The 14390-nt window shown below is 44.2% G+C and overlaps 1 protein-coding gene and 1 long non-coding RNA gene across 2 annotated transcripts in view; one reads left to right on the forward strand and one right to left on the reverse strand.

Moving 5' to 3' along the window:
- Window positions 1-4694, reverse strand: part of sptan1 (spectrin alpha, non-erythrocytic 1) — a 52732-nt gene extending 48038 nt beyond the window's left edge. Inside the window, exon 1 of the mRNA XM_024381666.2 lies at window positions 4540-4694. The gene's annotated coding sequence lies outside the window, so the exon portion shown is untranslated. The remainder of the gene's footprint in view (window positions 1-4539) is intronic.
- A 5668-nt stretch (window positions 4695-10362) lies between these two features.
- On the forward strand, window positions 10363-14341 carry LOC112219791. Its single transcript, XR_002948789.2, has 3 exons — window positions 10363-10417; window positions 12747-13112; window positions 13280-14341. It is a non-coding gene; the product is annotated as an uncharacterized LOC112219791 (long non-coding RNA).
- The last annotated feature ends 49 nt before the right edge of the window (window positions 14342-14390 follow it).

Below are 14390 nucleotides of genomic sequence, written 5' to 3' on the forward strand. Positions count from 1 at the left end.
CTGGGCTTAATCTGATAGTGTGCCCCTTGTTCTTTATACATAAACTATATACATAAACTATATACATACAAAAGTATGTGGACTCCCCTTCAAATTAGTGGATTCGGCTATTTCAGCCACACATGTAGCTGACAGGTGTGTAAAATCAAGCACACAGAATGCCACCTTTCCAAGAAGTCAGTTCGTAAAAATATCTGCCCTGCTAGAGCTGCCCCAGTCAACTGTATGGGCTGTTATTGTGAAGTGGAAAGGTTAAGGAGCAACAAAGGCTCGGGCCGCGAAGTGGTAGGCCACACAAACTCATAGAACTGGACTGCCGAGTGCTGAAGCTTGTAAAAAATAGTCTGTCCTTGATTGCAACACTCACTACCAAGTTCCAAACTGACACTGGAAGCAACGTCAGCACAATAACTGTTCGTTAGGAGCTTCACGAAATGGGTTTCCATGGCCGAGCAGCCGCACACAAGCCAAAGATCCCCATGCGCAATGTTGGCAGTGGAGTGGAGTGGAGTAAAGCTCGCCGCCTTTGGACTCTGGAGCAGTGGAAACGCATTCTCTGGAGTGATGAAAAACGCTTCAATATCTGGCAGTACGACAGACATATCTGGGTTTGGCGGATGCCTGGAGAACACTAGCTGTCCCAATGGATAGTGCCAACTGTAAAGTTTGGTGAAGGAGGAATTATGGCCTGGGGCTGTTTTTCATGGTTCGGGCTAGCCCCTTAGTTCAAGTGAAGGGAAATCTTAACGCTACAGTTTACAATTACATTCTAGACAATTCTGTGCTTCCAACTTTGTGGCAACAGTTTGGGGAAGGCCCTTTCCTATTGCAGCATGACAATGCCCCCATGCACAAAGCGAGGTACATACAGAAATGGTTTGTTGAAATCGGTGTGGAAGAACTTGACTGTCCTGCACAGAGCCCTTTGGGATGAAATGGAACGCCTACTGCGAGCCAGGCCTAATTGCCCAACATCAGTGCCCGACCTCACTAATGCACGTGGCTGAATGGAAGCAAATCCCCGCAGCACTGTTCCAACATCTAGTGGAAAGCCTTCCCAGAAGAGCAGCAAAGGGGGGGACCAACTCCATATTAATCCCATGATTTTGGAATGAGATGTTCGATGAGCATACCATTGGCCATGTAGTGGATGGGTACATACAAATAACATGTATACACAAGTTATGACAAAAAAATAAGTTTCAAAAAAGATTGTGTTGCGAAATACATTATAATAAGTTAATTTTAAATATATTTATTTTCAGTGTTGTTTAACTCCAGCCTTTTCAATAGGTGAGCAATGTAAAAATAAAAAAATTAAAAAACTTTTGAGGTTGCTTTGTTTATTACCTTTTTGGACTTCGAAAACTGTTGCGATATTAAGAATTATTGCATTAGTAGTTGTGGAAATTGTGGTAAAATGCATATCTGATCAATAAACACAGCAATTATGAAATGGATGAATAAAGATCCTAATGTTAGTGATCCAAGAGTAATTATTTTCTGTCAGTTTTGTGAGAATCACCCATATACTTTTGTGTAGCTCAAATTTTGGAACGGACCATATCCGTCGCTCTGTTTGCGTAGGGCCCTTTACACAAAACTGACACACTGAACAGAACATATACGGACAGTATAACTGAATAAGAGTGGCATCTGTCCTCGACCATTTCAGACAGGGAGTGACTAAATGGATAGGGATGCTTTAAATTAGGCTACTTCACTGTCAACACATTCTCTGTTCAAATGTGATTGTCAGCCAGCCGGAAACCATATAGCTGACCATGTTAAACAAGACAAACATAGAAAAAAAACTCTTGAATATGCCGGGAACTGGAAGCTAAATCAGTCCGCTGTTAATATGTTTAGGGTTAGGCCTATACGAGGTTCAGACTTTAAAATGAAATGCATATGACACTCTTTTTTTTTTTGTAAGTGAGGAGCGCTGATTAAACATTTTTCATGTGAATTTGTCTTGGTCGTGTGTCTCCTTCACTCTGGTGACAGTTGATGACCTCAACCGTGTTCTTGATCCCATCAAGAATGCAAAACACACATCAAGAATGCAAAACACAGAACTGCCAAGGGTACATTTTAGTGTTTCAAGGTAGTGTGTGTCTAATGGTTTGAGCAGTTTGTTGTTGAGCCACACCCATTCTGTCACCCTTCAACAGAAACACAATGTGCATCACCTATGAAGGGAAGTGGGTGGTGGTGGGTAGAAGAGCTTATAAAATATACCAATTTCTGAGCTCGGTGGATGAACTCCCTTGACTACACAAGAAGCTAATGAAATAACTTAATTTTGTTTCCTGCCTGGCCCCTTCCATTCTATATATTTCCAGGGATTACCTCATCGAAGGGATAGAGACAGACAGCAGCAGCATTATGATTGCTCCACCTAACTCTCCGAAACGCTAAGTAGAGCTTCCTTCCCCCATCCAATCGATTCAGATCTGTGCATAGTAGGGCGAGGGACTATTGGAAGGAGTTAGGGGCCACAATGCAACCAGGCCCGAGTTCGGAACATACCGTCTTTAGTCTGGAGTGATGACTGGAAAACTAAATTCTGACATTGGTGCAAAAACTACCAGAGACACTATGAGTACAGAGAGGAGACAACTGAACAGGCTCATCCATAACGCAGAAATGATTTCTTCACTCAAGCTGCAGCTCGGAGAATAGACCTGAAATTCTATTAATAAATTAGCACGGAATAAGGCCATCAACTAGAAAAATGACAGGCCTTCTCGTCTCTGCAATGTCATGGAGACATTGGTCTTACTAGGTCACAGGAGAAGTAAAAACTAAAACAGCTAAAAGCAGCAAGCACAGATCACAAGCCTTGCATGCTAATCTTTGAGGACATAGTTGTTACTTTCCCTATGGATTTCTTACTGAGGATGGAAAAGGCTTATGTCATGTCCACAATTGGCCACCACCCTTGAAATGGGTGGTGGTTAGGACAGTCAAACGCAATGACGCAAGCGAGGCACAGCGTGGTCCAAATTCTCAGAGGTCATCACCCACCCAGCTGTGCAAATCCTCTCCCTGTGACTTCAACACATATCTATCTTTTATTTGATTTTTATTGGCATGGCAAGTTTGTTCACATCTACATTGCCTTAGGGCCCTTGCCAAACTTTTAAAGGTGAACTGCTGACAACAGCAGCTGTTCATCCAAGTGTGTGTTGGAAAAGACAAATATTTTCATTATGATAACTTTACATTTATTACGATTTTTATGAATTATGTTATTATTATAATTGGTTTTAATGTTTCAACTTTTATTTAACTAGGCAAGTTAAAGAACAAATTCTTATTCACAATGACGGCCTACCCCAGCCAAACCCTTACGACGCTGGGCCAATTGTGTGCCCGCCTTATGGGACTCCCAATCACGGCCGGTTGTGATACTGCCTGGAATCGAACCAAGGTCTGTAGTGACACCTCTAGCACTGAGATGCAGTGCCTTAGACCGACCGCTACACCACTCAGGAGCCAGAGTGGGTGAGATAAAACTCTATTTAGTGCAAGAAGTTTACCACACCATCAAGACGATTATAATCAGGAAGGATTAGGTATACAAAGGCTAGTAATACCACCACCCAATGTGAAAACCATCAAAATGCATTGAAAGCGAGGTGAAAGACAAATCGACAAAGGCCATCGACACCATCCAATGGCCAAATTACTAAAACAATGAATAGCCAGCCAGCTGCTTTCTGCTTACCATGAGAAAGATTAGTTTAGGATATTCTTAAAGCCGTATTTTAGAAGTATGTAAATATTTGCCACTACGCAGTATTGCTGCTATTTACAAACGCCTTGGTTGGTTTGACCAGCAGATGATGCCATTATATTCAATGGCATTCTAACTGTGTGGCATTGATGCTGGGCGGGTCCTTCGCCTATAGCCGACACAAATATGTATTCCGTCGACAACAGACAATACATAACAATTGATTAAATAATGTATGTGTATACACTAAGGTTATAGTCAATTACATACCATATGTATAAATGGGTATTTGATTTATAAACATTTATAAGCTGCAAATATTGCTGTAGAATGGGTCGCGACGTTGTGGGCTCGCTCTGTCAACGCAAGGAAGCTTAGCTAACTTGCTAGGAAGCTGACAAGCCAGAGATGGCTTCTGGTTCAGCTAGCTAATAAAGCTAGTCTCCATAAGGTTATATAAGTCTGTTTCAACAAGTTATAAATTAAGCTTGTTTTTTTACCAGGGAGGAGATGGCGGTGCCCTGACAGTTATGTCAAATATTGTATAGTAAGTTTAGAAACTGGTTTTGCTGTCGGGCTTGCATCTCCCAGATGCAAGTAGCTAGCTAACTTAGTTAGCAGGGGGATGGTGAGGCCACTGAGGTATATAGGGTGAGGCTAGTTGTGTGAGTGACAAAAATGCTATCCCGCACAACCTAACGTTACTAGAAAAAGCAGGATGGTAAATTGCTCTATGAATAGGCTAGTTAGTAAACGCCAAAGCCGTTTTTATTGAAACCCACCACGTGCACGCTTACCTCTACTTTGCAGTTAGCTTGGGTAGCTTTCTAAAACCGGATCAAAAATGTGTGGAAACCTCCCGGAATAAAATAGCTGTCGACGGCGTCGAGCAGTTCTGGGCTGTAGAGCGAGCTGTTTGGGATGTCGCTAGTGACATCATACACCGCAGCACCGAATGTATAACGATGACTACCGGAAAATACCGAACCTCATCATACCATAGTTTTGCATGCTTATGTAATACATTTGTAGTAAATGTGACTTAAATTATCATTATTTCCAGTGATAATGAAACTGTATCATATCACATTCATTTAGTGACTGTTTCACATGTGTAGAAGTAGACTGGGTGTGTACTCGTGCAGGATGCAGGCCATTTGGCCGGGTGCCACAGAATACATATTGGTTCTATACAAATATATAAAAATGTGTATGGTTTGTACTGTATCGTGTCACCTTATGATTGTTGTCTTATTCATAGAAATAAAACATGTTTTGTTATACCCCTGTATCAAATTACCAACATTGTTTCCTATTATTTTAAATTAACATGGAATGTAATATTGATACATAGTTTGCTTTGTGTTAGCATGCAAACCAATCTGACTGACACAATGTACTTGATTTTAAACTAGGTTGTAATATTTCAAGAATGTATGCTTAACACTTGAGGGCAATGCATGGCTGCCATGTTTTCCTCCGGGCTGGCTCGGCCCTCCCCTCCTGAGTGAATCATTGTGAGCTTACAGAACAGGGCTGTGGGCAGCTGAGCGAAAATTGAGGAAACCTAAACTTTCCCGGAGGACCTATCATCCTATCACCTCCTCTCTACCTTCTCTTCCTCTGTATCTGCTGCCAAAGCCACTTTCTATCACTCTAAATTTCAAGCTTCTGCCTCTAACCCTAGGAAACTGTTGACGACAACTTTATTTCACTGTCTCATCCCTCCTTAAGCCTCCACCCACTCCCTCTCTGCAGATGACTTTGTCAACCACTTTGAAAAAATATTTGATGACATCGGCTACTCATTCACTCAACCATTGAATCCATTGGTCTCACTCACACAGAACTACCTTACACCTTGACCTCTTTCTTCCCTCTCTCTCCAGATGACATCCTGCGACTAGTGAGGTCGGGCTGCCCGACAACCTGCGCACTTGACCCCATCCCCTCCTCCCTTCTCCAGACCATCTCTGGAGACCTTCTCTCATTCCTCAAATCCCTCATCAACTCATCCCTGACCACTGGTTGCGTCCCCTCTGACTTCAAAATGGCCTGAGTTGCTCCCCTTCTCAAGAAACCAACACTCGACTCATCTGATGTCAAAAACTATAGACCTGTATCCCATCTTTCTTTTCTTTCAAAAACACTTGAGAGTGCTGTCTCTGATCAACTATCTCATTATCTCTCTCAGAGCAATCTTCTTGACCCTAAACCAGTCAGGCTTCAAGACGGGTCACTCAACCGAGACCGCTCTTCTCTGTGTCACGGAGGCTCTCCCCATTGCCAAAGCTGACTCTCTCTCCTCTGTTCTCATCCTCCTAGATCTATTTGCTGACTTCGACACTGTGAACCATCAGATCCTCCTCTTCACCCTCTGTCACGCCCTGGTCTTAGTATTTTGTGTTTTCTTTCTTTATTTGGTCAGGCCATGGTGTGACATGGGTTTATTTTGTGTTGTGTTTATGTATGGGGGTTTTTCGTAGGTTTTGGGATTGTGGCTTAGTGGGGTGTTCTAGCAAAGTCTATGGTTGCCTGAGGCGGTTCTCAATCAGAGGCAGGTGATTCTCGTTGTCTCTGATTGGGAACCATATTTAGGCAGCCATATTCTTTGAGTGTTTCGTGGGTGATTGTTCCTGTCTCTGTGTTAGTTGTCACCAGACAGGCTGTATAGGTTTTCACATTCCGTTTGTTGTTTTGTATTGTTCGTTTTCATCGTCATTTAAGATGTCTCGATTTAACCACGCTGCATTTTGGTCCGACTCTCCTTCGACGGAAGAAAACCGTAACAGAATCACCCACCACACCAGGACCAAGCAGCGTGGTGACAGGCAGCGGCAGCAGGAGCAACCAAGGTTGGATTATACGACTTGGGAGGAAATAGACAGGTGGGCGGTCGACCCAGAGAGAGTGCCGGAGCCCGCCTGGGATTCGCTGGAGCAGTGCGAGGAGGGCTATAGGAGAATGGAGTTGAAGAGAAAAGAATGGCGGCGCAGAAGGAAGCCCGAGAGTCAGCCCCAAAAATTTCTTGGGGGGGAGGCTCAGGGAGAGTGTGGCAGAGTCAGGATTCAGACCTGAGCCAACTCCCCCTGTTTATCGTGAGGAGCCAAGGAGAAGACCAGAACCAGAGCCGGTGTTGGAGGTGAGTGAAGCAGAGACTGTGAAGGAGTTAATGGGGAAAGTGGAGGAGAGAGTTATGAGAGAGTTGCTAGGTTGGTGCTTTAGATACGATATTCGCCCGACGGAGCTTGTCGGGGATTTGATGGCACCTGGGTCAGCGCTCCATACTCGTCCTGAGGTGCGTGTTAGTCGGCTGGTGAAGAGTGTGCCAGCCTCACACACTAGGCCTCCTGTGTACCTACCTAGCCTTGCACGTCCTGTGCCAGTCCTTTCTCAGGCTCTCCAGTACACCTTCACGGTCCGGTCCATCCTGTGCCACCTTCACACACCAGTTCTCCGGTGGCAGCTCCCCGCACCAGGCTTCCTGTGCGTGTCCTCGGTCCAGTACCACCAGTGCCAGCACCACGCACCAGGCCTTCAGTGCGCCCCGCCTGTTTAGCGCTACCAGAGCCTTCCTCTCCAGCGCTGCCGGAGTCTCCCGCCTGTTTAGCGCTGCCAGAGCCTTCCTTCTCTCCAGCGCTGCCGGAGTCTCCTGCCTGTTCAACGCAGCCAGAGCTGCTAATCTGCATGGAGGGGGCTCTCAGAGTGTTGTGTGCAAAAGAGAAAGGGGGCCATTCTTTTTCAGGATCCACCAGTCAGCCAGGATCCGCCAGTCAGCCATGATCTTCCAGATCCGCCAGTCAGCCAGGATCTGCCAGAACCACCAGCTAGCCAGGATCTGCCAGAGCCTACTACCTGCCTGAGCTTCCTCTCAGTACTGGGCTTCCTCTCAGTACTGGGCTTCCTCTCGGTACTAGGCATCCTCTCAGTGCCGAGCTACCCCTCAGTCCCGAGCTTCCCCTCAGTCCCGAGCTTCCCCTCAGTCCCGAGCTTCCCCTCAGTCCCGAGCTTCCCCTCAGTCCCGAGCTTCTACCTCAGTCCAGTGGGGTCCTTGGTGAGGGTTATTAGGCCAAGGTCGGCGGCGAGGGTCGCCAATCAAAGGACACGTTACAAGGGGACTAAGACTTGGTTGGAGTGGGGTCCACATCCCGAGCCGGAGCCGCCACCGTGGACAGACGCCCACCCGGACCCTCCCCTATGGGTTATAGTGTGCGGCCGGGAGTCCACACCTTGGGGGGGGGGGGTTTCTGTCACGCCCTGGTCTTAGTATTTTGTGATTTCTTTATTTATTTGGTCAGGCCAGGGTGTGACATGGGTTTATTTTGTGTTGTGTTTATGTATGGGGGTTTTTCGTAGGTTTTGGGATTGTGGCTTAGTGGGGTGTTCTAGCAAAGTCTATGGTTGCCTGAGGCGGTTCTCAATCAGAGGCAGGTGATTCTCGTTGTCTCTGATTGGGAACCATATTTAGGCAGCCATATTCTTTGAGTGTTTCGTGGGTGATTGTTCCTGTCTCTGTTAGTTGTCACCAGACAGGCTGTATAGGTTTTCACATTCCGTTTGTTGTTTTGTATTGTTCGTTTTCATCGTCATTTAAGATGTCTCGATTTAACCACGCTGCATTTTGGTCCGACTCTCCTTCGACGGAAGAAAACCATAACACCCTCCCAGGGCTGGGCATCTCAGGCTCTGCACACTCTTGGATTGCATCCTACTTGGCATGCCGCTCCTAGAGGATCTCTGTCTGCGCCATGTACTCTCACTACTGGTGTCCCCCAGGGCTCGGTTCTAGGCGCTCTCCTCTTCTTTCTATAAACCAAGTCACTTGACTCTGTCATATCCATACACATGGTCTTTCCTATAATTTCTACGCGGATGACACTCAGCTTATTTTTTCCTTCCCCCTTCTGACACCCAAGTGGCGACACGCATCTCTGCGTGCCTGGCAGATATCTCGACTTGTGTGTGTCAGCCCACCATCTCAAGCGCAACCTAAACAAGACGGAAGTGCTCTTCCTCCTGGGGAAGGCCTGCCCGCTCAAAGACCATCACAGTTGACAAATCCACAGTGTCGCCATCCCAGAGTGCAAATAACCTTGGAGTGACCCTGGACAACACCCTGTTGTTCTCTGCAAACATCAAAGCACTGGCCTGCTCCTATAGGTTCATGGTCACAACATCCGTAGAGTACGACCTTACCTAACACAGGAAATGGCCCCTTCCCATGTTCTCATGTCACCCCACTCCTCCACACACTCCACTGGCTTCCAGTTGAAGCTCGCATCCACCACAAGACCATGGTGCTTACCTACGGAACAGCAAGAGGAACTGCCCCTCCCTACCTTCAAGCTATACTCAAACCCTACACCCCAACCCGAGCACTCCATTCTGCCACCTCAGGTCTCTTGGCCCTCTCACCCCTATAGGTGTTCAAGCTCTTCTCTGTAAGTCACTATCGATAAGAGCGTCTGCTAAATGACTAAAATGTCATGTAAAATGTTTTCCTAAAGTACCTGACACAACTAACCTATTATTGGTGGCGTTGGGTTGAGGATTCAATTCAATATGACTTTATAATTGCAGTAGTATAACTAGTGCTAGGCCTACAGCAATACTATGACTCACTCGGGTGGGTTGGGAAGTCGGTACACTCTGTCACGCCCTGACCTTAATATTCTTTGTTTTCTTTATTATTTTGGTTAGGTCAGGGTGTGACATGGGTGATATGTGTGTTTTTGTCTCATCTAGGGTGTTTGTACTGTCTAGGGGTTTTGTAGATGTATGGGGTTGTTTTCATCTAGGTGTTTATGTAGGTCTATGGTTGCATAGATTGGTTCTCAATTAGACGCAGGTGTTTATCGTTGTCTCTGATTGGGAACCATATTTAGGCAGCCATCTTTGGGTATTTTGTGGGTTATTGTCTATGTTATGTTGCATGTTAGCACAGTGTTTATATAGCGGTCATATTTTTTGTTTAAGTGTTCTTCATTAGTAAAGAAGAATGTATTCTAACCATGCTGCGCCTTGGTCTACTCCATACAACGATATTTGTTTATCCATTTTTTATTTCACCTTTATTTAACTAGGCACACAAATAACTAACTTGTAGCAAATAACATAGAATACCTACCAATAGTGTGCTTCCATTTCTATTATAATATAACATGTTCCCAGTTGGCTCTGTCTTGAAGTATCACCCTCCTTAGCAGACATGCAATGAACCATGTTGTCACAACTTTCAATTGTCGGCTCTGTTTACATTAGACAGCCACATCAAGATAGAAGGACAAATAGGACAGAAACAACCAATAGAAAGACACCCGCTACGCTAGATCCAGAACCCCATATAAACCCGCAATCTTCACATTCATTTCAGTGACCGACACAGACCAAACCAGGAGGATGTCAACTTCTGAGGACTTTGCATTGTCCAGTGAGAATTTGGCAGCAAGCGACAATGGCAGAGGCATAGCATTCCACTTGTAAGTACCAAATTTCTTTACTATTATCCTGCTGACCGTTACATGAATTAGTCCTTTACTGAGGGGAGGTTGCCATACCAAATTGTTCTATTTAAGCATATCTGCCGCTGACTAAAAGGTTATGCAGTAATACAACTCATCATACAGTTTGCAACCTGGTGTCATCCCAACCAATTTTGATGTCCAACAATTACAGGTAAGCCTATTTTGGCTTTATTTTTACTGATTTGTGTGCTAATACCCTCTGGTGTGACCATGCCTTGTGAAACATATTTTTGCCTGATTTGTAGGCAGGCCCAACACCCGACCTAATTTTTATCAACACTCTATGCAAACGCTATCCACAACCCCCATTCTGTCACACCTCTGTGAAGCAGTTGTGATAAAAGCCTATAGGTCTGATGGTGTGATTGGACGTTAACTTTTACATTATTCTATTGATCACCTCAGATTTTGAATCCAAACAAATCAAATGTTTATAAAAGGGTCTTAGACTCATTGTGTCATTCTCTTTTGTTTCTGGCCTGCTGTGGTGAGATACAGTGCCTTGCGAAAGTATTCGGCCCCCTTGAACTTTGCGACATTTCAGGCTTCAAACATAAAGATATAAAACTGTATTTTTTTGTGAAGAATCAACAACAAGTGGGACACAATCATGAAGTGGAACGACATTTATTGGATATTTCAAACTTTTTTTAACAAATCAAAAACTGAAAAATTGGGCGTGCAAAATTATTCAGCCCCTTTACTTTCAGTGCAGCAAACTCTCTCCAGAAGTTCAGTGAGGATCTCTGAATGATCCAATGTTGACCTAAATGACTAATGATGATAAATACAATCCACCTGTGTGTAATCAAGTCTCCGTATAAATGCACCTGCACTGTGATAGTCTCAGAGGTCCGTTAAAAGCACAGAGAGCATCATGAAGAACAAGGAACACACCAGGCAGGTCCGAGATACTGTTGTGAAGAAGTTTAAAGCCGGATTTGGATTCAAAAGATTTCCCAAGCTTTAAACATCCCAAGGAGCACTGTGCAAGCGATAATATTGAAATGGAAGGAGTATCAGACCACTGCAAATCTACCAAGACCTGGCCGTCCCTCTAAACTTTCAGCTCATACAAGGAGAAGACTGATCAGAGATGCAGCCAAGAGGCCCATGATCACTCTGGATGAACTGCAGAGATCTACAGCTGAGGTGGGAGACTCTGTCCATAGGACAACAATCAGTCGTATATTGCACAAATCTGGCCTTTTATGGAAGAGTGGCAAGAAGAAAGCCATTTCTTAAAGATATCCATAAAAAGTGTTGTTTAAAGTTTGCCACAAGCCACCTGGGAGACACACCAAACATGTGGAAGAAGGTGCTCTGGTCAGATGAAACCAAAATAGAACTTTTTGGCAACAATGCAAAACGTCATGTTTTGCGTAAAAGCAACACAGCTCATCACCCTGACCACACCATCCCCACTGTCAAACATGGTGGTGGCAGCATCATGGTTTGGGCCTGCTTTTCTTCAGCAGGGACAGGGAAGATGGTTAAAATTGATGGGAAGATGGATGGAGCCAAATACAGGACCATTCTGGAAGAAAACCTGATGGAGTCTGCAAAAGACCTGAGACTGGGACGGAGATTTGTCTTCCAACAAGACAATGATCCAAAACATAAAGCAAAATCTACAATGGAATGGTTCAAAAATAAACATATCCAGGTGTTAGAATCTGTGGAAAGAACTGAAAACTGCTGTTCATAAATGCTCTCCATCCAACCTCACTGAGCTCGAGCTGTTTTGCAAGGAGGAATGGGAAAAAATGTCAGTCTCTCGATGTGCAAAACTGATAGAGACATACCCCAAGTGACTTACAGCTGTAATCGCAGCAAAAGGTGGCGCTACAAAGTATTAACTTAAGGGGGCTGAATAATTTTGCACGCCCAATTTTTCAGTTTTTGATTTGTTAAAAAAGTTTGAAATATCCAATAAATGTCGTTCCACTTCATGATTGTGTCCCACTTGTTGTTGATTCTTCACAAAAAAATACAGATTTATATCTTTATGTTTGAAGCCTGAAATGTGGCAAAAGGTCGCAAAGTTCAAGGGGGCCAAATACTTTCGCAAGGCACTGTACCTACACTGTCTAAACTCCCCGTGGACTCTTGGGGCATGGCCTTTCAGCCCATGAACTCTCTCCCTCTCTTTGTTCATAATAATTGCGTAATCACAGGCCCCATGAGGGGATAACAATATAAATGTATTTCAAATATTACTTCACTACAGATTCATGCTATAGGGCCAAGCTAACCCAAGCAGTACAGGGCTGGCCTAGATATCCTTCTACCATAGTTGCTCAAACCATGCTGGAAAGGACAATCAAAAGACTACTAGGCCTACGTGTTGGCACCAGATACACAGTTATCACCTATTATCTTTTCAATCCAAATTAAAGTGTGTTAAACACTCCACAATTATTTGTGTTCGAATTTGGTTTAGATTTATCTGAATTTGTCTTTGTTTGGATGTTTTCTAGGAAATGCCTAACCTGCCTAGTCCAAGAAGAAATCTTCATGAATCTGAGAACAACAATGCTATGAGAAGTCCCACGATTGCTCTCTGTTCTTGTGAAGGATCTCCCATCGCCACCATCATTCACCTAATGGCCGAAATGAGTTCACGAGATGAACTTAAAAACAGACTCCGAAGACAGTTAGTGATAACAATCCAGCAACGTGATGAGTATCAGAGGAGAGACAGAGAAGCCAAAGCCAAAGTGAGGATGTTTGAGAGAAAGGCCATTGTGTTGAGGGCACAGGTCAGTGCTTTACAACCAGGTCAATTCCATTTACCATCTGGTCAGATCTCAAACAACTTGATGCGAGCCAGCAGACAAATACAGGTAGGTTTACTTTTCTGGCTTGATTAGGATGTGTAGGTAGGGCTGTATTTTTGTGCAGATGCTGAAAGCTAAAGACAAATGGGGTGACAATTCCTTAAACACAACGAGGGCCAAACTTGTGTTAAAATTAGATGTAGAACTTTTAGCTTTATTTTGATCTCTTCCAGGAACTGCGTGAACAGGCTAGACAGTATCAAATGCCTATTCCGATAAGAACTGCTCGTGGATCTCAGAACAGTGCTATGAGATGCCATGGTGACACTCTCTGTTCTTCTTGTGGCCAACCTCTCACCTCAATCAGTATACGCCTACGGCGGTGATAAAATCCCGGCAAGCACTGAAAAACACCTTTCGAAGACAATTCGCGCTGATAATCCAGCAACGTGATGAGCTCAGAGCCAGAGAAGCTGAAGCTAAAGGAAGGATTTTGGAGAGAAGGCACATCCTGATGAAGGCACAAGTCAGAGCTGTGCATGAGGCCTACCTAAGAGATATCAAGTTAGGTAATCTCAGCAACCCATAACCAAATGTTGTGTGAACCAGGGGATGTGATGTTTGTGAGAACTTTATCAAATAACTTCCAATTTATTTGTCACTTACCCAAGTGGTGAGAAATGGCTAGTTATTTGATGCAAGATGATTTGCAGTTGACAGCAAGTCAATAGCCTTATGACAGGGTTCTCTCATGAGAGAGTTAGATGAAAGAATGAAAATATACAATCAATTCCATGCATTCGTGCATAACAAATTCCATGCATAATTCCTTTGAATACCATAATGATCTTAGCTTTTCTGTACAATATTTTAATACAAATGTATACATTGTATATATTAATTTTCCCTTTTACCTATATTAAAGTGGATGAGAAATTCATTTCTAATTGTGTGTACGTAACATAAACCAATGACTCTAAAGGAGTGTAGGCTATGTCATGACGTTGCCCTCTTTGGGTACAGCAGCACTATTTCCCCCTCCCTCTGCACTATTCCCCCCCTCCCTCTGCTCCAGCCCTTTTCTATGCATCATTCCCCTACCTCTCACACCCAGGCTGCTGTGGTCAGAAGAGGTAGTAAATTCCTAGAGAAGATCCTGCCTCATGGCCAGACAGTATAGAGAGAGTGAGTTTTCATAGAGAGAACAAAGGAGTTTCTTCCATCTCACAGAACTGGAGAACCAAACAACATTTATGTTCTGGAGAAGGTATAAAAGATTGAAGAATCCGGCTACGAACTGGTCCGTTTGGTACAATTTTGTGAAACTCATGGGAGACAATACAG

Source organism: Oncorhynchus tshawytscha, linkage group LG20 (genome assembly GCF_018296145.1).
Source record: "Oncorhynchus tshawytscha isolate Ot180627B linkage group LG20, Otsh_v2.0, whole genome shotgun sequence".
In the NCBI taxonomy this organism is placed as follows: Eukaryota; Metazoa; Chordata; class Actinopteri; order Salmoniformes; family Salmonidae; genus Oncorhynchus; species Oncorhynchus tshawytscha.